At 41.0% G+C, this 25,808-nt stretch overlaps 1 protein-coding gene across 7 annotated transcripts in view; it reads left to right on the top strand.

The window, feature by feature from the left end:
• NCOA3 (nuclear receptor coactivator 3) overlaps nt 1-25,808 on the top strand; it is a 149,958-nt gene that overhangs the window by 51,967 nt on the left and 72,183 nt on the right. For 6 of the 7 annotated variants that reach the window (XM_064382491.1, XM_012467401.3, XM_012467399.3 and 3 more), the window contains one exon: nt 24,471-24,549. The gene's annotated coding sequence lies outside the window, so the exon portion shown is untranslated. Of the gene's footprint in view, nt 1-9,771; nt 9,793-24,470; nt 24,550-25,808 lie in introns of those variants that run through there. The other variant, XM_012467400.2, reaches the window with a different exon arrangement.

Below are 25,808 nucleotides of genomic sequence, written 5' to 3' on the forward strand. Positions count from 1 at the left end.
TGCAGTGTATTTTTCTTTTAAACTTTCTTTCCTTTTTTTTTTTGAGATGGGGTCTCATTCTGTTGCCCAGGCTGGAGTGCAATGGTGCAATCTCCATCTCCTGGGTTCAAGCGATTCTGCTGTCAGCTTGCTGAGTAACTGGGATTACAGGTGCCTTCTACTACGCCTGACTAATATTTTGTATTTTTATTAGAGATGGGGTTTCACCATGTTGGCCAGGCTTCTGAAGTTTTCTTTAACATGTCCTATTCTTGACTTTAGATAACCTGGAAAAAAAAAAGTCCTATTCTATAGCCCAGGAAAGCATTATAGTCTCAAAAGATGGTGAACATCAATGTTTATTAAAACATTGTTTTTGGCTGGGCGCGGTGGCTCACGGCTGTAATCCCAGCACTTTGGGAGGCAGAGGCAGGCGGATCACCTGAGGTCAGGAGTTCCAGACCAGCCTGACCAGTATGGTGAAACTCCATCTCTACTAAAACTACAAAAATTAGCTGAGCATGGTGGTGGGTTCCTGTAGTCCCAGCTATCTGGGAGGCTGAGACAGGAGAATTGCTTGAACCTGGAAAGCGAAGGTTGCCGTGAGCCAAGGTCGTGCCACTGCACTCTAGCCTGGGAGACAGAGTGAGATTCTGTCTCAAAAAAAAAAAAAGATTTCATACCATTTCCATGCATATATAAACACACAAGGTTTTTCTTTGCTGGCTCACATTGTACGTACTCTGCCATTGCCATCTTTTTGTCAGTACATAGAGATTGTCTTCATTTTTAAAATAATGGCAAATATGAATCTGTGGATAGTCCAATAATAAACTAGCTCTCTATTTGCTGTTAAAACAGTGCCACAAAGAACATCCTTTTTTGCCCATCTTTACCCTCTTATGCAAATATTTCCATAGAACAGATTCCTGAAAGTCAAATTTTTGGGTCTGTGAATGTCCAGTCTTTCATGTTTGGTTGGATATTTCAAAATTGCTTTTCAGAAAGCTTTAATAGTTTACAGTCCTGTCAACAGTGACATCTGCTTTTCTCATGTCTGTTTTCTTTGGACGATGATCTTATCATAGCAGCCATTTATTGAGTGCCCACTGTGTGTTAGGAATTGTGTCAGGTGCTTAACTTGGCTTTCTCTAATCCTGATAATCCTGTAAGATACTATTTTCATCCTCATTTACAGTTGAGGAATTTGAGGGTCAGAGAGGTGAAATAACTTGGTTAAGGCCACATGACTAGCAAATGGTAACACACTGGGGCTGAAACTGCCATCTGTCTGATTCTGAAGTCTGTGTTCCTCTTGTTCACAAACTATTTCTAATATTGAGAAAACCATCTTTAAATAGGTAGATACACACAAATTGAGAAGGTATACATTTTCCTTCAAATTAAGTAATATAGTCAGATTATACATAGAAAATTAATAGTCCTTCAAATCAGCCATAGTCCAAACAATATAGATAATGCAGTTTATTGACAAAGATACATATTAGGTATAATTTCTGACTCTGGCTTTAGATTTTTAGATTTTTGGTTTTGAAATAAGTATAATAGTGGTTACAAGTTTAACTTGAGGAACCAGTGAGTGCAACTAGAAATATACTGCTGGTCTATAAACCCAATCAAGTTAAGGATGCCATAACAAAGTGCCACAGACTGAGTGGCTTAAACAACAAATTTATTTTCTTACAGTTCTATAAGCTAGCTTTCTAAAATCAGAAGTGTCAGCAGGGTTGCTTTCTTCTGAAGCCTCTTTCTTTGACTTGTAGATGGCTAACATCTCCCTGTGTCTTTACATGGTTTTCCCTCTGTACATGGCTTTGTCTAAATTTCCTCTGTTTTTTCCTTTTTTGGGAGACGGAGTCTCGCTCTTGTTGCTCAGGCTGGAGTGCAATGGCGTGATCTTGGCTCACCGCAACCTCTGCCTCCCAGGTTCAAGTGATTCTCCTGCCTCAGCCTCCTGAGTAGCTAGGATTACAGGCGTGTGTCACCACACCAACTAATTTTGTGTGTGTGTGTGTGTGTTTTTTTTTTTTTTTTTTTTAAGTAGAGATGGGATTTCTTCATGTTAGTCAGGCTGGTCTCAAACTCCTGACCTCAGGTGATCGTCTGCCTTAGCCTCCCAAAGTGCTGGGATTATAGGTGTGAGCTACTGCGCTGGTCCTAAAGTTCCTCTTACAAGGGCATGAGTCATATTGGATTAGGACCACCCTAGTGACCTCATTTTGATATGATCACCTCTTTAAAGTTCTATCTCTAAATACAGTGACATTGTGAGGGGTTAGGATTAAAACATGAAATTTGGCAGGATGCAGTTTAGTTCCTAACAGGCCAGTATTACATTTTGTCTTCCATATTTTAAGGATTTTGGACGCTTTGCAATGTTTGAATGTATTTTTTTTTTTTTTTTTGAGACAGTATATCACTCTTTTTTGCCTAGGCTGGAGGGCAGTGGTGCAATCTTGGCTCACTGCAATCTCCGCCTCTTGGGTTCAAGCAATTTTTCTGCCTCAGCCTCCCAAGTAGCTGGGATTACGGATGTGGGCTACCACGCCTGGCTAATTTTGTAGTTTTGGTAGAGGTGGGGTTTCACCATGTTGTCCAAGCTGGTCTCAAACTCCTGACCTCGTGATCCTCCTGCCTCAGCCTCCCAAAGTGTTGATTGTTGGTGTGAGCCACCATGCCTGACCAAATATGTGATTTTTAAGTGCCCTTTATACATTTGAAATGACTTTGATTTATAGCATTATGATAACATTTACTTGATATGCAACAAGATTAAAAAAATTTATCACTTAACACATTCTCTGATCTACTAAATATAAACATAGTTTATTTAGTCAGTAATTCTAATAACTTTCTTTTTCTTTTGAGACAGGGTCTCACTCTGTTGCCCAGGCTGGAATGCAGTGATGGGATCACCGGTCACTGCAACCCCCACCTCCTGGGGCTCAGACGATCTTCCCACCTCCCTTCCTGAGTAGCTAGGACCACAATCACGTGCCACCACAACTGGCTAATTTTTGCATTTTTGTATTTTTTGGCAGAGATGGGGTTTCACCATGTTTCCTAGGCTGGTCTCAAAATCATGGGTTCAAATGATCTGTCCTCTTTGGCTTCCCAAAGTGCTGGGATTACAGGCGTGAGCCCCCACATTCATAACTAATTTTTGTAAGAAATTTTTTGTTTTTGGCGAGGAGAGGTGAGCCAGTTTAGAAAAGTATTGTTACAGGAGAAGCTAAGGGAACAGTTAGTAGTGACAGAAAAAGCCTTAACTCTCAGAATGTAAATTTTGCTATGTGGATCTTTGTTTCCTGAGATTCTTCTTTCATAAAACAATAATATCAATATTTACTATTTATTAAGCACTTGGTACAAATATTAGGATCTGCATATTTTAAGTCCTTCATGTAATTAACATAGTTCTCACAATAACTCCATAAGGTATTTTTATGTCTATTTTAAGATGAAGCCCTCAACTAGGCAGACTGTATTCAAAGTCTGTCTTCTAATTTTCTGTTTACTTACGTTTGTCATTTTATGGTATTTCTCTACCATGCTATACGTGATTGCATCTTTTTCTTGGCTGGCTAGTCTCCTCACATACTGCAAGATGTGGAGGAGTCAGAGGTTTTCTCCTCTGTGTTTGGCAGAATTCCAGCCACTATTCCTAGAATACAAGACTAAAAACATTTGGTGTTTTATAGCATGACATTAATTCGTTAGTGTGTATGTATGTGTTTTAAATTCTGGAAAACTGTAGTAGCTGTGTTGGTGTCTTTTAACTGTATTTTAACCTCTTGAGTCCAGATTTATACCAGTACCACAAATTGTTTGATGGAAAATTTATTCTCTCCCTCCACCTGACACCCTTTAGAGATAGTCTCACTTTGTCACGAAGGCTGGAGTACAGCGATGTGATCATAATTGATTGCAGCCTGATCTCTTGGGCTCAAGAGATTTTTTCACTTCAGCCTCCCAAGTATGGAGGCATGTGCCACATGCCTGGCTAATATTTAAAATTTTCTTTCTTTGCTTCCAAGCTGGTCTCTTTGGCCTCAGGAGATCCTCCTGCCTTGGCCTCCCATAGTGCTAGGATTACAGTTGTGAGCCACTCACTGTACCTGGCCTTGTTCCTGTTTTTCAATAGTGTTTCACTTTCCTTATCCTTGTAACCAAAACAGTAGTCTTATGTACAACATCATGTCTTCTTCAGAGAATTTCTCAAATATTATGAGATTATTTTTAGAGACTTCTTAAATATTGTTAAGCAACTTCCAGATGTTTTGACCGCTGGATGTGAAATGATTTTCTCTCTTCCAGGATCTCTGGAAATGTTATATATTCACTATATGTATCTCTCTGCTGCCCCGGCCCCCTGCCCCTTTAATCAAATGGTCTGCGTGCTTCAGCCTCCCAAAGTGTTGGGATTACAGGTTTCAGCCACCGTGCCTGGCCTTATATACTATATTCTTACTATAAAGTAAACTAGAGGAGAGAAAAGCATAAGGAAGAGTCTATTTACTATTCAGTAAGTGGAAGTGGATCATCCTAAAGGTCTTCATCCTCATCCTCATGTTGGAGGAGCAGGAGGAAGAGGAAGGGCTTGATCTTGCTGTCTCAGTGGTGAAAGGTAGGAGAGGTGGAAGTGGAGGGAGAGACAGGTACACTGGGTATGACTTTACAGAAATACATTGTAATTTTTTTATGACTTGTTTGCCTTTTCATGTCTCTAAAAATGTTTCTATACTCTACCAGTTCTTCTTCCACTGTTTGCATCAGTTTAAGTGTCCTTATCAGTAAAGGAAGTCAAAAGAAGTCAAAAGCAGTCTTGAATAATTGGAACCCTTCTGCCAGATTGTCTAATGTCAATCTCTTTTTTGATGCTGCTTCTTGTAAGTCATCTTCCTAATTGTTTGGCACTCATCTCCATCAAGTTATCTTCTGTGAATTCCTCTGGTGTGTGGTATCTTTTAGCAATTTCATTTCTCAAAGATCCATATCTTAAAACCCTTCACTCCCTTCTTTTTTCACTTTTTTTTTTCCCTCCATATCCACAACCTCTCCTGATTTCCTTCATAGGCTCTGTTGCAAATCCTGTGAAGTCATGTACTACATCTGGACACAGTTTTCTCCAGCAGGAATTTATTGTTTTGTATTTGATGCCCTTCACAACTTTTTCTGTAACGATGATATCTTCAATGGTGTAATCCCTCCAGATTTTCATGATGTTTTCTCTATTGGGGTTCTTTTCCATAGCATCCATAATCCTTCCCATAGAGTACTATGTGTAATAAGTCTTAAAGGTCCTTATGACCCCCGATCTTCAGACTGAGTTAGAGTTATCATGTTTGGGGGCAGGTAAACCAACCTGATGCCTTCATTATTGAACTCGTAGGCTTCTGGGTGGTCAGGGCATTGTCCAATAGTAAAAGAACTTTAAAAGGCAATTCCTTATTGGCAAGGCACTTCCTGACTTCAGGGACAAAGCATTGATGGACTCAACCCAGAAAAAGGGTTCTTGTTCTCCAGGCCTTCTTATACAACCCCAAAACTGGCACCTGGTGTTTATCTTTTCCCTTCAAGGTTTGGGGCAGGGAAGGGAGGTGGCGGTTAGCAGCTTCTTAGTTGAGGTCAGTCCTTATCATAAATGCCACTGCATTTGTACAAAACAGTAGAGTTAGCCTGTCCCTTCCTGCCTTATATCCTGATGTTTGCTTCTCTTTCTTACTGGATAAATGTCCTTTGTGGTATTTTTTTCTTCCCCAGAATAGGGCATTTTCACCTGCATTAAAAATCTGTTCAGGCCGGGTGCAGTGGCTCACATCTGTAATCCCGGCACTTTGGGAGGCAGAGGCAAGCAAACTGCCTGAGGTCAGGAGTTCGAGACCAGTCTGACTAACATGGTGAAACGCTGTCTCTACTAAAAACACAAAAAATTAGCCGGATGTGATGGTGTGCACCTGTAATCCCAGCTATTCAGGAGGCTGAGGCAGGGGAATTGCTTGAACCAGGGAGTTGGAGGTTGCAGTGAGCCGAGATCATGCCCGGCTTGAACAGATCTTGGCTCACTGTACTCCAGCCTGGGCGACAGAGCGAGACTCCGTCTCAAGAAAAAAGAATCTGTTCAGGCAGGTTATATTTCTCTTTAGTTATTTATTTAGAGATTGGGGAGAGATCTCTCTGTGTTGCTCAGGGTGATCTTGAACTCCTGTGCTCAAGCATCCTCCCACCTTGTCCTCCCAAAGTGCTGGGATTACAGGTGTGAGCCACTGCGCTTGGCCTACTCCTCAGTGATTTTTTTTTTCCTTGAGATGGAGTCTTGCTCTTTTCACCCAAGCTGGAGTGCAGTGGCACTATCTCCGCTCACTGCAACTTCCGCCTCCCTGGTTCAAGCAGTTCTCGTGTCTCAGCCTCCCAAGTAGCTGGGACCATAGGCGCACACCACCACAACCAGCTAATTTTTGTATTTTTAGTAGAGATGGGGTTTCGCCATGTTGACCAGGCTGTTCTCGAACTCCTGACCTCAGGTGATCTGCCTGCCTCGGTCTCCCAAAGTGCTGGGATTACAGGTGTGAGCCACTGCACTTGACCTTACTTTTTTTTGGAGACAGTTTTGCTCTGTTGCCTAGGCCGGAGTGCAGTGACATGATCTTGGCTCACTGCAACCTTTGTCTTCTGGTTTCAAGCAATTCTGCCTCAGCCACCGGATAGCTGGGATTACAGATGTGTGCTACCATGGCTGACTTTTTTTATTTTTGGTAGAGACAGGGTTTTACCATGTTGGCCAGGCTGGTCTCGAACTCCTGATCTGAAGTGATCTGCCCGCTTTGTCCTCCCAAGTGATGGGATTACAGACATGAGCCATTGTGCTGGGCCATGAGGACATGTTTTCAACTCAATGTGATGAATACCTAGAAGTGTGATTGCTAGAGCATAATTGGATAAATACTTAGAAGTATGATTGCTGGATCTTAATTGGATAAATACCTAGAAGTGTGATTGCTGGATCATACGGTTAAGCTAGGTTTTAGCTTTGTGAAAAACTGCCAAACTGTCTTCCAGACTGGCTGTACCATTTGCATCCTCACCAGCAATGAATGAGAGTTCTTACTTTGCATGCTCATAACATTTGGTATTGTCAGTTTTTAAAAAAGATTTTAGCCATTCCAATAGGTATGTTGTGGTATCTCATTGTTGTAATTAGTAGTCCTTTAATGACATGATGTTCAGTATCTTCATATGCTTATTTGCCGTCTGTGTATCTTTAGTAAGGTGGCTTTTGTCCATCTTTTAACTGGTTTCTTGTGTTACCCTTTTGTCATTGAAGAGTTCTTTATGTATTTTGGAGTAAATCCTTGATGTGTTAAACCTTTTTCTCAGTCTGTGGCTTGCTTTGATTTAAAAAGATTTTTTTATTTCAATAGTTTTTGGGTTATGGATGGTTTTGGTTACATGAATGAGTTCTTTTGTGGTGATTTCTGAGTTTTTAGATGTACCCGAGCAGTGTACGCTGTACCCAATATGTAGTCTCATTCCTCGTGATTTTTTTCTTTTTTGTGAGATAGGGTCTCATTGTCACCCAGGTTGGAGTTCAGTGGTATGATCTTGGCTCACTGCAGCTTGACCTCTGGGGCTCAGGTGATCCTCACTCTACAGCCTTCAGCCTCCTGAGTAGCTGGGATCACAGATGCATGCCATCATGCTCTGCTGATTTTTTATATGTTTTGTAGAGACAGGGTTTTGCCATGTTGCCCAAGCTGGTCTGGAACTCCTGAGCTCAAGCAGTCTGCCTGCCTCAGTCTCCTAAAGTGTCAGATTATGGGCTTGAGCTACTGGGCTGGCCAGTTTTTTTAAAGTAGACTTTTTTTTTCTTAAAGAGACAGGGTCTTGATCTTTTGCCCAGACTACAGTGCAGTGCCATGTTTATAGCTCACCGAAGCTTCCAATTCCTGAGCTCAAGTGATCCTCTTGTCTCAACCTCCCCAAGAAGCTAGGACTACAGGCCTGTGCCAGCATGCCTAGTGAATTTTTTTTTTTTTTTTTTTAAATTTCATGGAGACAGGGTCTTGCTATGTTGCTTGCTTGTCTACAACTCCAGGCCTCAAGTGATCCTCCTGCCTCAGCTTCCCAAAGTGCTGGGATTACAGGCATGAACCACTGCACCTTACTTAGGCTATGTTTTTTTTTTAGAGCAGTTTAAGGTTATAGGAAAATTTGGAGGAAGATACAGAGGTTTCCCATATGTGCTTATCTTCTTCCTCTATTGTCAACAACCCCCTGCCAGAGTGGTGCATTTGTTAGAGTTGATGAATTTATGCCGACACATCATCACCTAGAGTTCATAGTTTACATTAGGGTTAATTCATAGGATGTTGTATATTCTGTGGGTGTGGGCAAATTTACAATGACCTGCCATTAAAACATCATACAGAGTAGTTTCACTACCCTAAAAATCTATGCTCCACCTATTCATTCCCCACTTCCCTGCAATCTCAGGCAACCATTGATCATTTCGTTGTCTCTATAGTTTGGCTTTTTTTTTTTTTTCTTGAGATGGGGTCTCACTCTGTCGCCCAGGCTGGAGTGCAGTGGCGTACTCCACTGCAACCTTTGCCTCCCGGGTTCAGGCGGTTCTCCTCCCTCAGCCTCCTGAGTAGCTGTGACTACAAGCGTGTGCCACCATGACCAGGTAATTTTTTTATTTTTAGTAGAGACAGGGTTTTACCATGTTGGCGATGATGGTCTGGATCTCTTGAAATTGTGATCCACCTGCCTTGGCCTCCCAAAGTGCTGGGATTACAGGTGTGAGCCACTGTGCCCGGCCATACTTTTTATTTTTCTTAAACAGAATTTTAAAATTATATGATAGCCAGTCTATCCAGTTTGATGTAACAGAAAATATTTCTTTTTTTTTTTTTTTTTTTTTTAAGAGTTGTGGTGTTGCATTATTGCCCAGAGTACAGAGCAGTAGTGCAGTCACAGCTCACTGCAACCTCAGACTCCTGGGTTCAAGTCATCCTCTCAGCTCAACCTCCCAAGTAGTTGGGGCTAAAGGCCCATGTCATCACACCTGGCTAATTCTTTTCTTTTCTTTCTTTTTTTCTTTGAGACTGAGTTTCGCTGTTGTTGTACAGCCTGGAGTGCAATGGCACGGTCTTGGCTCACAGCAACCTCTGCCTCCTTGGTTCAAGTGATTCTCTTGTCTCAGCCTCACAAGTAGCTGGGATTCCAGGCACCTGCCACCATGCCCGGCTAATTCTTTGTATTTTTAGTAGAGACAGTGTTTCACCATGTTGGCCAGGATGGTCTCAAAACTTGTGACCTCAGGTGATCCACCCACATTGGCCTCCCAAAGTGCTGGAATTAAAGGTGTGAGCCACCATGCCTGGCTACTTATTTTATTTTCTTTTTGTAGAGATGGGGTCTTTCTGTGTCAAGGCTGGTCTTGAACTCCTGGCCTCAAGTGTTCCTCCAGTTTCCCAAAGGGTTGGGATTACAGGCATGAACCACCATACCCAGTGGCTTTTGAGTCTTTTGTTAAAAACAATTCTGGCAGAGTAAGAAGACATACAGGCCACTATTTTGTTTGCTTTTGTTTTATAGTCAGTATTTCCTTTCAAGTTCTATTTTTGGCACAGAAGCTGCATTGGTTCCGGAAGAAGACCAGGCAGCAAACTGCTGTGGCTCCAGTTGAATTTACTTTCCTTGCCAAGTGAGGAATGCATTGAATAAAACCAGGGAGGAATGATGGCACTTCCTTTGTGCCAGACTGCGGCAAGAAGCTAGGTAGCTACTGTAAGTCTGTGCTTTTTTCTATGTTATCTTTGTAATAGTTCACATGGAAGAAGAAAATAGAGGCATACTTCAGACCACTGTGATAGAATGAATATTGTAATAAAATGAGTCACAAATTTTTTTGTTTCCCAGTGCATAAAAAGTTATGTTTACACTGTATTCTATTAAGTGTGCAGTAGCATATGTCTAAAGAAACAATGTATATACCTTAATTTAAAAAAAACACTTTATGGTGGCCAGGTGGGGTGACTCATCTCAGCACTTTGGGAGGCTGAGGTGGGTGGATCCCTGGAGCTCCGGAATTAGAGAACAGCTTGGGCAACATGGCAAGATTCCATCTCTACCAAAACAATATAAAAATAGCCAGGTATGGTGGTGGTGTGTGCTGGTAATCCCAGCTACTTGGGAGGCTGAGGTGGGAGGATCGCTTGAGGTGGGAGGCGAAGGCTTCATTGAATCAATATTGTGCCACTATCTTCCAGCCTTAGTGACAGAGGCTGACGACTCTTGTCTCAAAAAAAAAAAAATTATTGCTAAAAAATGCTAATGCTCATCTTAACATTTAGGAAACTTTAAATCTTGATGCTGAGGGTGTCTTGCCTCAGTATTGATGGCTGCTGACTGATCAGGAAGGAGATTAATGAAACCTGCAGTGGCTGGGACAAATTTAATTTTTTTTTTTTTTTTTGAGGCGGAGTTTCACTCTGTCGCCCAGGCTGAAGTGCAGTGGCATGATCTCAGCTCACGACAACCTCTGCCTTCTAGGTTCAAGCAATTTTCCTGCCTCAGCCTCCCAAGCTGAGGCAGGAGGATCACTTGAGCCAAGGAGTTCAAGACCAGCCTGGGCAACATAGGGAGACCCTGTCTCTTCAAAAAATATATATAATAATTAATTTAAAAACTGGCCAGGCATGGTGGCTCATGCCTATAATCTCAACACTTTGAGAAGTTGAGGCAGAAGGATCACTTGAGCCCAGGAGTTTGAGACCAACCGGGGCAAGACCCCATCTCTATAAAAAAAAATACAGAAATTATCTGGGCATGGTGGCACATGCCTGTAGTCAGAGCTACTCAGGAGGCTGAGGTGGGAGGATCACTTGAGTCTAGGAGGCAGAGGTTGCAGTGAGCCAAGATTGTGCCATTGCACTCCAGCCTGGGCAACACAGCCAGACCCTGTCTCCCCCTCCAAAAAAATAAAATAAAATAACATGTATTTTTTGTTTTTGTTTTGTATTTTGCTACAATTTAAGATGAAAAGTAATTTTTTTTTAAAAAAATGACTGACTGATCAGGGTGGTGGTTAATGAAGACTAGGGTGACTGGTACAAATGAGTGCCATGTCTCACGCCTGTAATCCCAGCACTTTGGGAAGCTGAAGCAGGCGGATCACCTGAAGGTCTGGAATTTTAGAACAGCCTGGCCAAGATGGTAAAACCCTGTTTCTACTAAATATACAAAAATTAGCCAGATGTGGTGGCAGATGCCTATAATCCTAGCTACTTGGGAGGCTGAGGCATGAGAATTGAATTGTTTGAAACCGAGAGGTGGAGGTTGTAGGGAGCTGAGATTGTGCCACTGCACTCCAGTCTGGGTGACAGAGAGAGACCCTGTCTCAACAGCAATAGCAACAACAGAAGTCAGCCCTCTCAAAACCCTGCCGCTCCTTTAAGAAACTATGTTTATGTAATGCTCTAGGTCCTTCTTTTATGATTTCAATGGATGTTCACAGAATCATCACCAGGGGTAGATGCCATCTCATGAAAGTACTTTATTTGCTTATCTATAAGAAGCAACTCCTTAAGGCTGGGTGTGTGGTGGCTCACAACTGTAGTCCCAGCAGGCGGATCACTTGAGCCCACGAGTTTGAGACCAGCCTGGGCAACATGGCGAAACCCCATCTCTATAAAAAATACAAAAATTAGCCAGGTGTGGTGGCGCATGCCTGTACTCTAGCTTCTCAGGAAACTGAGGCAGGAGGATTGCTTGAGCCTGGGTAGTTGAGGCTGCAGGGAGCTGTGTCAGGCCACTGCATTTCAGCCTGAGGGACAGAGTAAGACCCTGTCTCCAAAAAAAAGGGAGCAACTCCTCAAACTTCTCATCTGTTGGAATTTTATCATGAGGTTACAGTAATTCAGTCACATCTTCAGATTCCATGTCTTTTCCTGTTTCTACCACATTCCCAGTTACTTCCTCCACTGAAGTCCTGAACCCTTCAAAATTATCCATTAGAGCTGGAATCAACTTTTTTCAAACTCCTATTTGTGTTGATATTTTGACCTCCTCCCATGAATCAGAAATGTTTTCAATGGCATCTAGAATGGCATATCTTTACCAGGAGGTTTTCATTTCACTTTGCCCATATCCATCACAGGAATCACTATCTATGGCAGCTATAACCTTATGAAATATGTCTTAAATGGTAATACTTGAAGGTTAAAATTACTCCATAATCCATGGGCTGCAGAATGGATGCTGTGTTAATGGGCATGAAACAACATTAATCCCTTGGTATATTGCTGTCAGAGCTCTTGGGTGACCAGGTGCATTGTCAACGAGCAGTAATATATACATATATATTTTTTCAGACAGGATCTTCCTCTGTCACTTAGGCTGGAGTGCAGTGGCACAGTCTTGGCTCACTGCAACCTCTGCTTCCCAGGTTCAAGCACTTCTCCTGCCTCAGCCTCCCGAGTAGCTGGGATTACAGGCATGACCTACCACGCCTGGCTTATTTTTGTATTTTTACTAGAGATGGGGTTTCACCATGTTGGCCAGACTGGTCTAGAACTCCTGACCTCAGATAATCCACCTGCCTTGGCCTCCCAAAGTACTGGGATTACAGGTGTAACTCACTGCACCTGGTTAATTTTTTTTTTTTTTTTTTTTTTGAGACAGAGTCTTGCTCTGTTGCCCAGGCTGGAGGGCAGTGACATGATCTTGGCTCACTGTAACCTCTGCCTCCTGTGTTCAAGTGATTCTTGTGCTTCAGCCTCCAGAGTAGCTGGGACTACTGGCACACACCACCATGCCTAGCTAATTTTTGTATTTTTAGTAGAGGTGAGGTTTCACCATGTTGCCAGACTGGTCTCGAAATCCTGACCTCAAGCAATACACCTGCCCCAGCCTCCTAAAGTGCTGGGTTTACAGGCGTGAGCCACAGTGCCCTGCCAGCAGTAGTATTTTGGATTTTTTTGTGAGTGGTAGGTCTCAACAGTGGACCTAAAATATTCAGTAAACCATGCTATAAACAGATGTCCTTCAGGCTTTATTGTTCCATTTATAATGCACAGGCAGAATAGATTAAGCATAGTTCTTTTTTTTTATTTCAAGACAGGCTTTCCCTCTGTCACGCAGGCTGCAGTGCTGTGGTGCAATCTCAGCTTACTGCAGCTTCTCCCTCCGGACTCAAGCGATTCTCCCACCTCAGCTTCCTGAGTAGTTGGGACTGTAGACACATGCCACCATACTTGGCTTATTTTTTTGTTCTTTGTGGAGACAGGGTTTCACGATGTTGCCCAGGCTGGTCTCCAATTCCTGGACTCAAGTGATCTGCCTGCCTTGGCCTCCCAGAGTGTTGGGATTACAGGTGTGAGCCACTGCACCTGGCCTTTTAATTTTTGTGTTATGTACATGGGTTCTTTCCTTAAACCTCACGAATCAACCTCTTCTAACTTTTCTTCAGCTTCTTGAACTGTCTCAGCCCTCATAGAATTGAAGAGAGTTACGGTCTTGCTTTGGCTTACGGAATATTGTGGTTGGTTTGATTTATTCAGACCATGAAAACATTCTTCTTACCAGTAATAAGGCTGTTTTACTTTCTGTGTTTATTCGAGTGTTTATTTGAGTAGCACTTTTAAATGTCTCTTAAGAACTTTTTCTGAGATTGAAGTTGGGGAATTGCTTGAACAGCCAGCAGTTCAAGGCTGCAGTGAGCTGTGATTGCACCACTGCATCCCAACCTGGGCCATAGAACGAGACCCAGTATCTAGTAACAGAAAAAAACAGTACTTGTCCGTTTGTATTCACAACTTGGCTGTTTGGTTCAAGAGGCCTAACTTTAAAGCCTGGCTCAGCTTTTGACATGCTTTCCTCCCTAAGCTTATTAATTTTTTTTTTTTTTTTTTGAGACAGAGTCTCGCTCTTTGCCTAAGCTGGAGTGCAGTGGTGTGATCTCAGCTCACTGCGACCTCCATCTTCCGAGTTCAAGCGATTCTCATGCCTTAGCCTACCAAGGAGATGGGATTGCAGGTGTGCGCCACTACACCCAGCTAATTTTTATTTCATCAGAGACAGGGTTTCACCATGTTGGCCAGGCTGGTCTTGAGCTCCTGACCTTAAGTCATCCACCCACCTTGGCCTCCCAGAATGCTGGAATTACAGGTGTGCGCCACTGTGCCTGACCCATTTCTAGCTTTTGATTTAAAGTGAGAAATGTTCCTCCCTTCCCCCTCCCCCCTCCCCCTCCCCCTCCCCTCCCCTCCTCCCCCTCCCTCCCTCCCTCCCTTCCTCCCTCCCTTCCTTCCTTCCTTCCATCCATAAAAATGAAAAAGTTTGAGATAATATGAGAATCACCAAAATGTAAGGGAGGCATACAATGTGAGCAAATGCTGTTGGAAAAATGGCACCAATACACTTATTTGAAGTAGGGCTGCCATAAACCTCAATTTGTAAAAAGCACAATATCTGTAAAGCACAATAAAATGAGGTTTGCCTGTAGGGACCAGGAAAATTTGAGGAAAAATTCATTCTTCTTCACTGCCCCACAGGTGTCTTGGGGAGAGGGAGTATGAATAACTAATTTAATTTTACACTTGTCTTTCCAGTTCGTCCTATTTCAAAGGCATGTGATGGGATCTTTTTGAAGTGGCTTTCTTAGCCACACCTAGGGATTAGATTCTCTAAATACAGGGATTTCTCGCAGTATGTTTTTACTTGGTTGCTTTCCTTTTCCTAAAATGATTTAAAAAGTCCTTTGCACATACAGAATGCTCTGTGACCATTAAATAACAACCCTTTTCCTGTCAGTCATTGACGTTCAAAAATTCAAGCAGTTTGTTTGAACTTCAGCATTTAACATCATTTGTTCAGTTTTGTTGTTGAAATTACTGAATCAGACTTCAAAGAAAGGGTGGGGAGCACAACAGAGTGACAAAATTATATTATCAAGTTATGTAGAAAATACGAATAGCACTTTTGAACATGCAGACAAGATAAAAAGGCCAGGTTTTGCATTTGTCATACAACCATTAAAAATACAGCAGTGCTTTGCTGCTTCTTTGTCTCTGTGGAATATCATGGTTAAAGTATAAACCACATTTGGTACATAGGAAAAAGGCACACAAAATTAAATTTTTCTAAGATTATGTGTATAAAATTACAAGGAACATGTAGATTTCCTGACTGTACCTGCCATTTTATCAATGAATCAAAATGTGTAAAGAACCTCAGAGTACAACAAAGTAATTACTATGGTTTCCTAGCTATGCATTGTGGCCGCTTAATAAATTATTATTAATTATTCAGGGAGATGTTTTTTCCAGGGAGATGTTTTTTCTAGTTGCTACTATGTATATTTTGATTTTTTTGAGCACAGAGGCACAGTAATATTTGTATTAATGTTGGTAAAACAAAAATTTAGAATTTCATGTAAAATGAAAATTTAAATTGAATTTCAGAACAAAACTTTATCACATATTTTCCAATATAGGCTTTTGTATTTTAAATTTCTACCTTCATAACTTTAAGGCCACCCTTGGTTTTTGAAATCTGAATCCGATTCTGTTCTCTTCAAGGGCCTGTATCTTGCTTTGTATACGCTTTGCATAGTAAGTACGGGTCATACTTAGCGTTGTGTTGAATGTTGAGTTGACTTCAGTGTAAACTGAATGCTTTAGTGTAAACTCAGTATTCAACACAATGTCTGGCATTAAATGATTTGCATAGTATTATGTAAAATGTTTTTGTACATTGTGGCAGTGAGGATATCTGATATAATTTTGACATCAGCATTATATATTTAATTACACTTCTATTTTTAAGTATTAAGGAATGGAAATATTTCAATCTTAATATGCTAGGAACTCTGGAATCTTCCCCAACCTCCCCACTTCTCCCCATAGCTGCTGGTGGAGATGGAATCCTATCTGAGTGTTAATAATAATGCCATCACCCATTCCCTTCCCCCAGCCTTGTGCTAGAGCCTAGTTTGCCTGCAGCTGCAGTGCTAGGCATCTTTCAGGAAGTGACCTTGGGTTGTATTAATCAAATTCAGAACACACGAAAAAGCTTCTTGCTAACATGCTGACTTGATGTAAAATTTTATCGCATCCATTTTCTTTCAAAATGAGGCCATTTTGTAAAAAGATATACAGAAGACCCCTAATTTTATATATATATATATATATATACACATACATACATATATGTAAAACTTTTGCAAGCCATGTTAAAAAAACAACTAGGTCTATTTTAAAATAGTCTTTTTATTGCCAAATATGCATAAACTTAAATCATGAAGGTTTGGGAGTTGTTACTAGAAAATTACTTCTTTTAATGCTGAATTAAGAAAATACTATATCAACGCTGAGTTTATTTCCTATCTTAACTGACGTTATATTGCTATATAAACTTTAAACACTGAAGTTATTTTGGAACCCTTCAGCAGTTGAGTAACGCATTTCTGTGCATTTGCTTACTTTCATGTTTCCAGAAATAACTGGTGTCTTACTTTGCTGGTTTGGATAAGAACTAATATCCTACATGAAATTGTTTTGTTAGGCAGTGGTGGTGCCTACAGGGTATTCTTAATGTAAACATAAATTTAAGTCAATGAGTATGTTAAAATTTAACTACCTGTTGTGTCAATGAGAAATACTGCTAACTACAAATTCACAATGTGTTCATTTAGGATTTGACCAATTTGGATAGGAGAACAGTTAATACAGCAGTTTCACTTTTATCCTCTGGTGCTTCAAAGGCATCTAGTTTTTAAATGTAGTCCAGTTAAGGTGTATATAGTAGAGGTTTTTATTTTAGCCTTGCTCAGTGTTAAATATAGAATGTTGAAAATAGTATTTAATGATTAGTTTATTGGTTTCTATATTTTGAAGAAATTTACATAAATGAATTAGGGAGCAGTTGTACCTACTGACAAATGGTTCATTCCTTAGTTTATTGTATAGTGTTACTCCCGAGTACTGAAATACAAGAAAAGAAAATTTAAACTTTTGGAGCTCTGCCTGCATTTCTGTAGATCCACACTATGAAAAGGATAGAGGAACATTGCATGTGTGTATTAATGATTTGAGGAGAGGGTAAGGAATCTATGCAAATAAAAAAATTGGTATAGATAAATCCTTCAGTTAAATGTCTTCATTATCTGAGTTATTTTTAAAGCATTTACTGGATACACAACCAATATTAACTTTTTACCGTCCTATAAATTGTTCTTAGAATTGCAGCCTCATGGAGGCAAATACATCTCCGTTACCTGCCTAAATTCATTCTTTGTCTTGATGGTAGCATTAATGATTGGTTTGTTAGATACTACAGGATAAAGAAACTCAGATTTCAAGGAGAAAGAAGATAATTACTTGATCATTTCTCCCGTCATACACCTGTTTAAAATATATTGTCTTGAATAAAATTGTTACCTTGAACTTATCTTGTTCTTTGACTTCTCCACTCCCCTGCCCTTAAAAGAAAAAGAGAAAGCCTTGTAAGAAAAGGAAAATGTGCAATCCTAGTAGCCTATGAGTTAATGTTCATTTGCAGCCCTAGGGGTCAGCATGCAGCCTCTGTTTCCTGATTGGCTGCTGAAAGGTGAAATTGAAACCACTGTAAACTTTTGACCCTGTAGCAATTCTTGTGGAACGCCTTCCACTGGTAGAGCTTTGCTCACCTCCCCACCCAACCCTCCCCGCCTCTTTCCTGTATTTATTTTGTGTGATCCTGCAGCACTGCATGCAGTTTTTCCAAAGTGGTGGGGAGAGAGAGGCAGAACAAGCACAAGCTTGCTTGCATGCCTGTTTTGGTAACCATGCCATTGGTAACTTTAACTCAGCCAAAGATATCGGACATGTTAAGCTAATCTGCCAACCAGATTTTTAAGTTTTCTCCTTAATTGAAAGGTACTTAAAAAAAATTTAGGCTAGTGCCATTGTTCATCAATGGATAATATCATTGTATAAGCAAAAATGTATGGCATAATTTCCTGGATATGTTAAAAATAAGTTTTCAGTTTTAGCTACCTTTATATACCCCATTTATGTTTCCCGTATCTCAATGTAATTTTTACACAAATGGCCATTTCTTAGAAGTTTTTTTCTCCTTTGCCTTTTATTATAAAGAAACTCAAAGACATTTTGGTTATGACAACTCTGGACATAACTGTGGAAATTGTACATTTAATACCTCCCCCTTTGGCTGAGATAAATGGTTTTGGATTTGTCTTGCTTTCACTTGTAAATAGTGCTTAACAGTTAACACAGCAATCCTACAAAAAAGGCAGGTTAGTTTTTCTCTGTTCTTTCCTTATACTCTTACGGGACTCTGGTCTTTTTGATTCTTCCTTTTATCCCAGATGTCTAGCACAGCATGGCACATTGATGCTTAGGAGATGCTTACTGAATGAACATAGCTTTCACTTTAGGAACTTTAGTGTCTATTTATACCTGCTTCCCTTTTCCTAATTAATTGATGGCCGCAACTGTGATTTGCTTATTTCCAAGTGCCAGTGCAGTGCCTGACATCTAATAGATACACAGCAAGCATTTAATTGAAATAGAATTAAAGTCTCACACAAGATCATTTCAAGAAGCAGGACTTTACAAAATCTAGGTTTTCAGAAGCCAAGGCTTCTGTTTTCACTGCATTATTAAGAATTTTCAGGCTGATTCCATATAGAATTAAATGTTTAATTTATTAAATAATTATGTAGACTAAATTATAAGTCAGCTTGATTCTTTCAAGTATATATCACAAGATATGTGGTAATATCTGTCCTTATTTTACTAGACATGCATATGCTATAATTTGAAATAATTCCTTGTCCCCACACCCTTGTCAAGAAGATTATAGTATTTAAAAAAGATTGTAGTAAGTGTCTTACCAATGTTCTCCTAGGAAGCAAATACATTTTTACTTAATTGAATATATAATAATGGAGTAATAAATAGGAAAAAATTCTTAAACCGAGTTAGGCTTACATAGCTCAGAAAAAGTGGTACCCTTTTATATAACTTTATTATTATTATTTTAAGACAGAGTCTCGCTCTGTTGCCCAGGCTGGAGCACAGTCGTGTGATCTCGACTCACTGCAACCTCAGCTCACTGCAACTTCTGCCTCCTGGATTCAAGCGATTCTCCTGCCTCAGGCTCCCAAGTAGCTGGAACTACAGGTGCTTGCCACCATGCCCAGCTAATTTTTGTGTTTTTAGTAGAGATGGGGTTTTGCCATGTTGGCCAGGCTGGTCTCAAACTCCTGACCTCAGGTAATTTGCCCACCTTGGCCTCCCAAAGTGCTGGGATTGATTACAGGCATGAGCCACTCCACCTGGCCCCATTTTATATAACTAAATGTTCATGTGATTTTTCAACTTGCATTTGGTCTTTCTCTTTCGTTATAGCTACAGATTAGCTGCAGTTGATTGTTGCAAGTGAAATCTATAGTTAGAGTTTTGACCAAAGATATTTACCACTTGATAAATAATCCCAACTGCAAAAGTGTTGGGTTTTGATGTTAAATTTAACACTAATATTATGCAACCTTTAAGTAACCTGAAATTCATTTGGTGAACCAGTCTACTCTGTAGTGCTTCGAAGATTACTGGGCAACAGCTGGCTTTTCCCAATGGCAGTGGTTCCCCTTTTCTGTGATTTTAGGGAAGTGAGGAAGGATTTCCTGGGAGCGATGCCAGTGGGAGCTTGGAAAGAACAATGGGTTTAATATGATTAATTGTGGAGTCCTTGCCCCTTTCCATGTTCAACAGCAAAAGAAAAACATATTCATAATATTAAGTGGCTGCTTTTTGCCCTGTTGGTGTTTCTAAACATCGGCATTATATATTATATAGTTTGGATTTTCCTGTGTATCAGCTTCTCTCCTGCAATTTTATTCTTTGTTCTGGCCTTGAGGCACATCTTCTCAGACTCGCTATTAACAAGGCTTAATTTGGTGTTTCATTTTCCCCCACCTCCTCTTAGGTCTCTGGTGATGAAGGTTTAAAAAAATATATATATATAGGGGCCGTGTTGCCCAAACTGGACGCAAACTCGTGGACTCAAGTGGTCCTCCTGCTTTAGCCTCCTGAGTAGCTGGCATTATAGGTGTGCGCTGCCATGCCTGGCCTGGTGATGCAGGTTTTGGTAATGTAGATCTCATCAGTAAACTGTTAATTCTACTAGAAAATTTTTTTAATTTTATTTTTTAAAGATAGGGTTTCACCATGTTGGCCAGGCTGGTCTCGAACTCCTGACCTCAAGTGATCCTCCCACCTTGGCCTCCCAAAGTACTGGGATTACAGGCATAAGCCACCACACCTGGCCGTCTATTAGAAAAATTAATGTCCCTGCCACCTTCTCAGATGTCTAATGTTTCTGGAACTTGTCACATTTAGTTTCATGTCAGTATAATTTGGTTTTTGTATGTGTGATTGACTAAACTCTAAATTGTGAAAAGGGATAATACTGTTTTTGATAAAGAAAAAACTGTCCTAAGAAATCTGCTAGGATTGTTGCCTTTGCAGAATCTTGGTTCCAGACAAGTTTAACTCCCCAGCACTTTTGCTAACATACTTACTGGATCCTGGTATATAGTAGTACTCCTTTCCAGGTTTGTGGTAGGCAAGTTCTGTAACTATTTGGGAATCTCTCTGGTTTAATTATACACTTCTTCGGAGGGGAGAATTTTGTGCCTGGCTTGTCTTTGTGTTACTGAACCGAATTGGGTCTATTTCCCTGTGCATGCAATGGAAAGCCAAACACTGAGCACCAAGTTTTTGTAGAAGAAAAATTTATTGCAAGGCTGCTGAGCAAGGAGATAGGAGTTGGGCTCAACTCTGTCTCTCTGAGATGGAGTTTGGATGCAGGTTTTATATTTGGAGAGTAATGAGGTGTGATCTAAATGGATTCTGCCATGGGATGATGCCAAGGCTTGATTTGGTTGGATCCTCTATCTTGCCATGTGGTGTCTGCGGTTGTTCATTTGGTGTTCCTTAGTGTGATCATTTAGATTCCACCATGGTTGCATTCTTGATTCATCTGGGCATGCTGACTTTGTGTGATCTTCCACCTGGGGGTCCAGCAGTTAACATTTGGGTCTAAGGGTGCAGATTGGTGGGGTCAACATTCCTTTGACAAGTACAAAAACCAGCACTATAATATTTGAGTATTAATCTAGGCCCTCTCACCAACCTTCTACACTAGGCCGCAGTAATTGTTTCCTAGGTCCATTATGCTGCTAGATAATTTCTGACTCAAATTCCTTTCCTGGCTGGGCACAGTGGCTCATGCCTGTAATGCTAGCACTCTGGGAGGCCAAGGTGAGCAGATTGCTTGAGGTCAGGAGTTTGATACCAGCCTGGCTAACATAGCAAAACCCTGTCTTTACTAAAAATACAAAAATTAGCTGGACATGGTGGCACACACCTGTAATCTGAACTACTCTGGAGACTGAGGCAGGAGAATTGCTTGAACCAAGGAGGCGGAGGTTTCAGTAAGCTGAGTTCATGCCACTGTACTCCAGCCTGTGCAACAGAGTGAAACTCTGCCCCCTATCCCCTTACCCTCCTCCCCCGCAAAAAAATCCTTTCCTGATCCCACCTCTCTTGTTCCTTAGGTGCTAACCCCCACCCTGTGACCCTCCTTCCTTTTTCCTAATAAAGAAACAAAAATAAGAGAACCATTTTAGAAGTGAAACCTGATTTAAAACAGGGCCAGAAGATCTTAGAAGTTGTTTACAGAAGTTCTGCCTACCTTTTCTCCCTTCATCTTACAAGAATTAAATTAGATAGCATAAAAATTCCAGTTGAAAAATGTCACATTCAGTGGGATATGGTGGCTCACACCTCTTAATCTCAACACTTTGGGAGGCGGAGGCAGACAGATAACTTGAGCTCAGGAGTTCAGGGCCAACCTGGGGAACATGGTGAAACCCTGTCGCTACAAAAAATATAAAAATTAGCTAGGCATGATGGCATGTGCCTGTAGTCCCAGCTCCTTGGGTGGTTGATGTGGGAGTATGGTTTGAGCTGCCCAGGAAGTTGAGACTGAGGTGAGCCATGACCATGCCACCACATTCCAGCCAGCCTGGGCACAGAGTGAGATTCTGTCTCAAAAAGAAAAAAAAGCTACAACTTTGTTTCATGCACAAAATTATTAAAAACATATAAAATTACCTTCCAGCTCTGTGTATAAGGTGTACATGCAACGTAAATGAATTTCGTGTTTAGACTTGGGTTTCTTCCCCTAGATATCTCAGTATGCATATGCAAATATCAAAAAAATTGGAGAAAAAAAAAATCAGAGATACTTATGCTTCCAAGCATTTTGAATAAGGGAGAGTCACCTGGCACTGTCTAGAGTTTTCTTTTTTTCTTTGTGAGCCGCATATAATATGCCTCCCATTCCCCATTTCCTGATTTTCTCCCCTTTAATTTTGGTTTCAGAAGTGCAACAGACCTTTCCATCATGCAGCTAGATTGTGGTTGGCTTTCCCCGTATGCTGTCTGCAGACTATACACTACATGGAATGGCCATGGCTGTAATACGTTACTTGTAACTTGTGAATATATCATTTTTCCTTTCCCCCATACCAACAGACCTACCAATTCTAGCATGAAAGCTGCTAAGTTTAGGGCATAGTTATGGTTGTTATCTTGATTCGATACCATTGGAATTAGTGGCAATCAGATTGTTGCTTTATTGTTAAATTTGGAAATTCATAAGGTAAGGTGAATGTTCTTATTGGCTCACTTATTTATCACAGCAGAACCTGCGCACCGTGTCTTCAAGTCAAAAGCCTGCTGTTTATATGTTCATGTATTTTATTACAGATTATTTTGAAGAATGGTCTCTTATTTCTCGGTTAATATTTTGTTTTGGTGATCAAAATGCATCCTTTTGTAGAAGGCAAGGAAATATCTGAGTCTTTCCTCTGGCCCTTGCCTCCTTGCTTTATCCACCCCTCCCTCCATTGGATAATTTTTGGACTAAGGCATTTAGGCATTTGCTTCTGCCAGGGTATTAATGTTGTCTTTATTCTCTGTTGAGCACCCGTTTTGGACAAATGAATACCCCCACAAGTTCAGAGTACCCATCTGTTTTGATCACTTTTCAAGATTTGGAGCTGGTTTCCACCACCTCCACTTTGTATTATTCATGTTTACAAACTGTGATAGAGTATATATTGTATATACTATGCCTGACTTTAATTGTTTTTTTTTTTTTGAGCCAAAGTTTCGCTCTTATTGCCCAGGCTGGAGTGCAATGGCACGATCTCGGCTCACTGCAACCTCTACCTCCTGAGTTCAAGTGAGTCTCCTGCCTCAGCCTCCCGAGTAGCTGGGATTGCAGGCATGAGCCACTACGCCTGGCTAATTTTTGTATTTTTAGTAGAGATGGGGTTTTACCATATTGGCCAGGGTGATCTTGAACTCCTGACCTTTTGTGATCCGCCCACCTCCGCCTCCCAAAGTGCTGGGATTACAGGCATGAGCCACTGCGCCCGGCCTAATTATTTTTGAGATGGAGTTTTGCTCTCGTTGCCCAGGCTGGAGTGCAATGGCATGGTCTTGGCTCACTGCAACCTCTGCCTCCTGGATTCAAGTGATTCTCTTGACTCAGCCTCCCGTGTAGCTGGACTACATGCACATACCACCACACCAAACTAATTTTTTGTATTTTTAGTAGGGATGGGGTTTCACCATGTTAACCAGCCTGGTCTCAAATTCTCCTGACCTCAGATAATCCAACCACCTCTGCCTCCCAAAGTGCTGGGATTATAGGTGTGAGTCACTGTGCCTGACCCTGACTTTTATTTTTTAATTAATTATTTTTTTTTTTATGGAGATGGTGTCTTTCTATTTTGCTCAGGCTGGTCTTGAACTGCTGGCCTCAAGTGGTCTTCCCACCTGAGCCTCCCAAAGTTCTGGGATTACAGGCATGAGCCACTGTGTCTGGCCCTGTGCCTGACTTTTTAAATAGAAGTAGTGATAAATGGTACAATAAGACATCTGCTCTAATTCCTAAGAAGAGGTGTTGTACTTGATAGTTTTTGTTTGTTTTATATATCTAGGGAAGGGAAAAATGGGAAGACTTAATGCGATTTTTTTTTTTTTTTTTTTGAGTTGGAGTCTTGCTCTGTCACCCAGGCTGGAGTGCAGTGGCATGGTCTTGGCTTATTGCAACCTCTGCCTCCTGGGTTCAAGTGATCCTCCTGCCTCAGCCTCCTAAGTAGCTGGGATTACAAGCGCATTCCATGTCACCCGACTAATTTCTGTATTTTTAATAGAGTCGGGGTTTTGCCATGTTGGCCAGGCCAGTCTTGACCTCAAGTGCTGGGATTACAGGTGTGAGCCACTGTGCCTGGCCAGAAGACTTAATTTGTGTGTGACTAATCATAATGCTCAAAGAAAATACAATAAAAAAATTCAATCTCTCCTCTTTTTTTTTGTCCTCAGGATCAAAATACTTGCTGGATGGTGGACTCAGAGACAAATAAAAATAAACTGCTTGAGCATCTTTTGACTGGTCAGCCAGGTAATTCAGCTTTATTTTGATTTGATCCTTTGTAATTTTTTGTCTTCAACCTTCTGAAGATACTTCCCTCTCCCTTAATATATGATTTCATTGAAACTCTGTATGCTTCATGTTTTTCTTTTTAATGATTATTAGTTAAATGAGTGAACTTAGAGTACTTGAGTGAATATGTATGTATATATACAGTTGACCATTGTACAACTGAGGATTGGGGACACTGACCCCTTGTGCAGTAAAAAATGTGCATAACTTTTGATTTTCCCCAAACTTTACTAGTAGCTTACTTTTGCCTAGTAGCCCTACTGATAGTGTAAACAACTGATTAACACGTATTTTGTATGTTACATATATTATGTCCTGTATTCTTAAAGTAAGCTAGAAAAAAGAAAATGTTATTAAGAAAATTATGGCCAAGTGCATATAATCCTAGCACTTTGGGAGGCTGAGGTAAGTAGATCACTTGAGTCCAGAAGTTTGAGAACAGTCTGGGCAACAGAGTGAAACCCCATCTCTATAGAAAGTGCAAAAAGTAGCCAGACATAGTGGCCTGTGCCTTAGTCCCAGCTACTGGAGAGACTGAAGTGGGAGGATTACTTGTGCTCAGGAAGTTGAGGCTGTGCCTGAGATGTGATTGTGCTACTGCACTGTAGCCTGGGCAACAGAGTGAAACCCTGTCTCCAAAAAAGAAATAGAAAAAGGAGAAAACTATAAGGAGGCTGGACATGGTGGCTCACTCATACCCTCATACCTATGATCCCAGTGCTTCGGGGGTTGGAGGCGGGAGAATCACTTGAGGCCAGGAGTTGGAGACCAGCCTAGACAACATAGTAACATCCCCAATATTACAAAAAATAAAAAAATTAGCCAGCAAGGTGGTGTGTGCTTATAGTCCTAGCTACTTGAGAGGCTGAGGTAGGAGAGTGGTTGAGCCTAGGAGTTTGAAGCTGCAGTGAGCTATGATTGCACCATTACATTTAAGCCTAGGCACAGAATGAAACCTTGTCTCTAGAAAATAAATAAATAAAAAATTAAAAATGAAAGTCATGGCCAGGTTTGGTGGCTCGTGCCTGTAATCCCAGCATATTGGGAGGCCGAGGTGGGTGGATCACCTGAGGTCAGGAGTTGGAGACCAGCCTGGCAGACATGATGAAATTCTGTCTCTACTAAAAATACAAAAATTAGCCAGGCATGTTGGCATGTGCCTATAATCCCAAATACTCAGAAAGCTTAGGCAGGAGAATTGGCCTGAACTCAGGAGG

The sequence above is a fragment of the Aotus nancymaae genome, unplaced genomic scaffold (assembly GCF_030222135.1).
Source record: "Aotus nancymaae isolate 86718 unplaced genomic scaffold, 86718_ANA_hifiasm-v0.15.2.pri h1tg000029l, whole genome shotgun sequence".
Classification (NCBI taxonomy): domain Eukaryota; kingdom Metazoa; phylum Chordata; class Mammalia; order Primates; family Aotidae; genus Aotus; species Aotus nancymaae.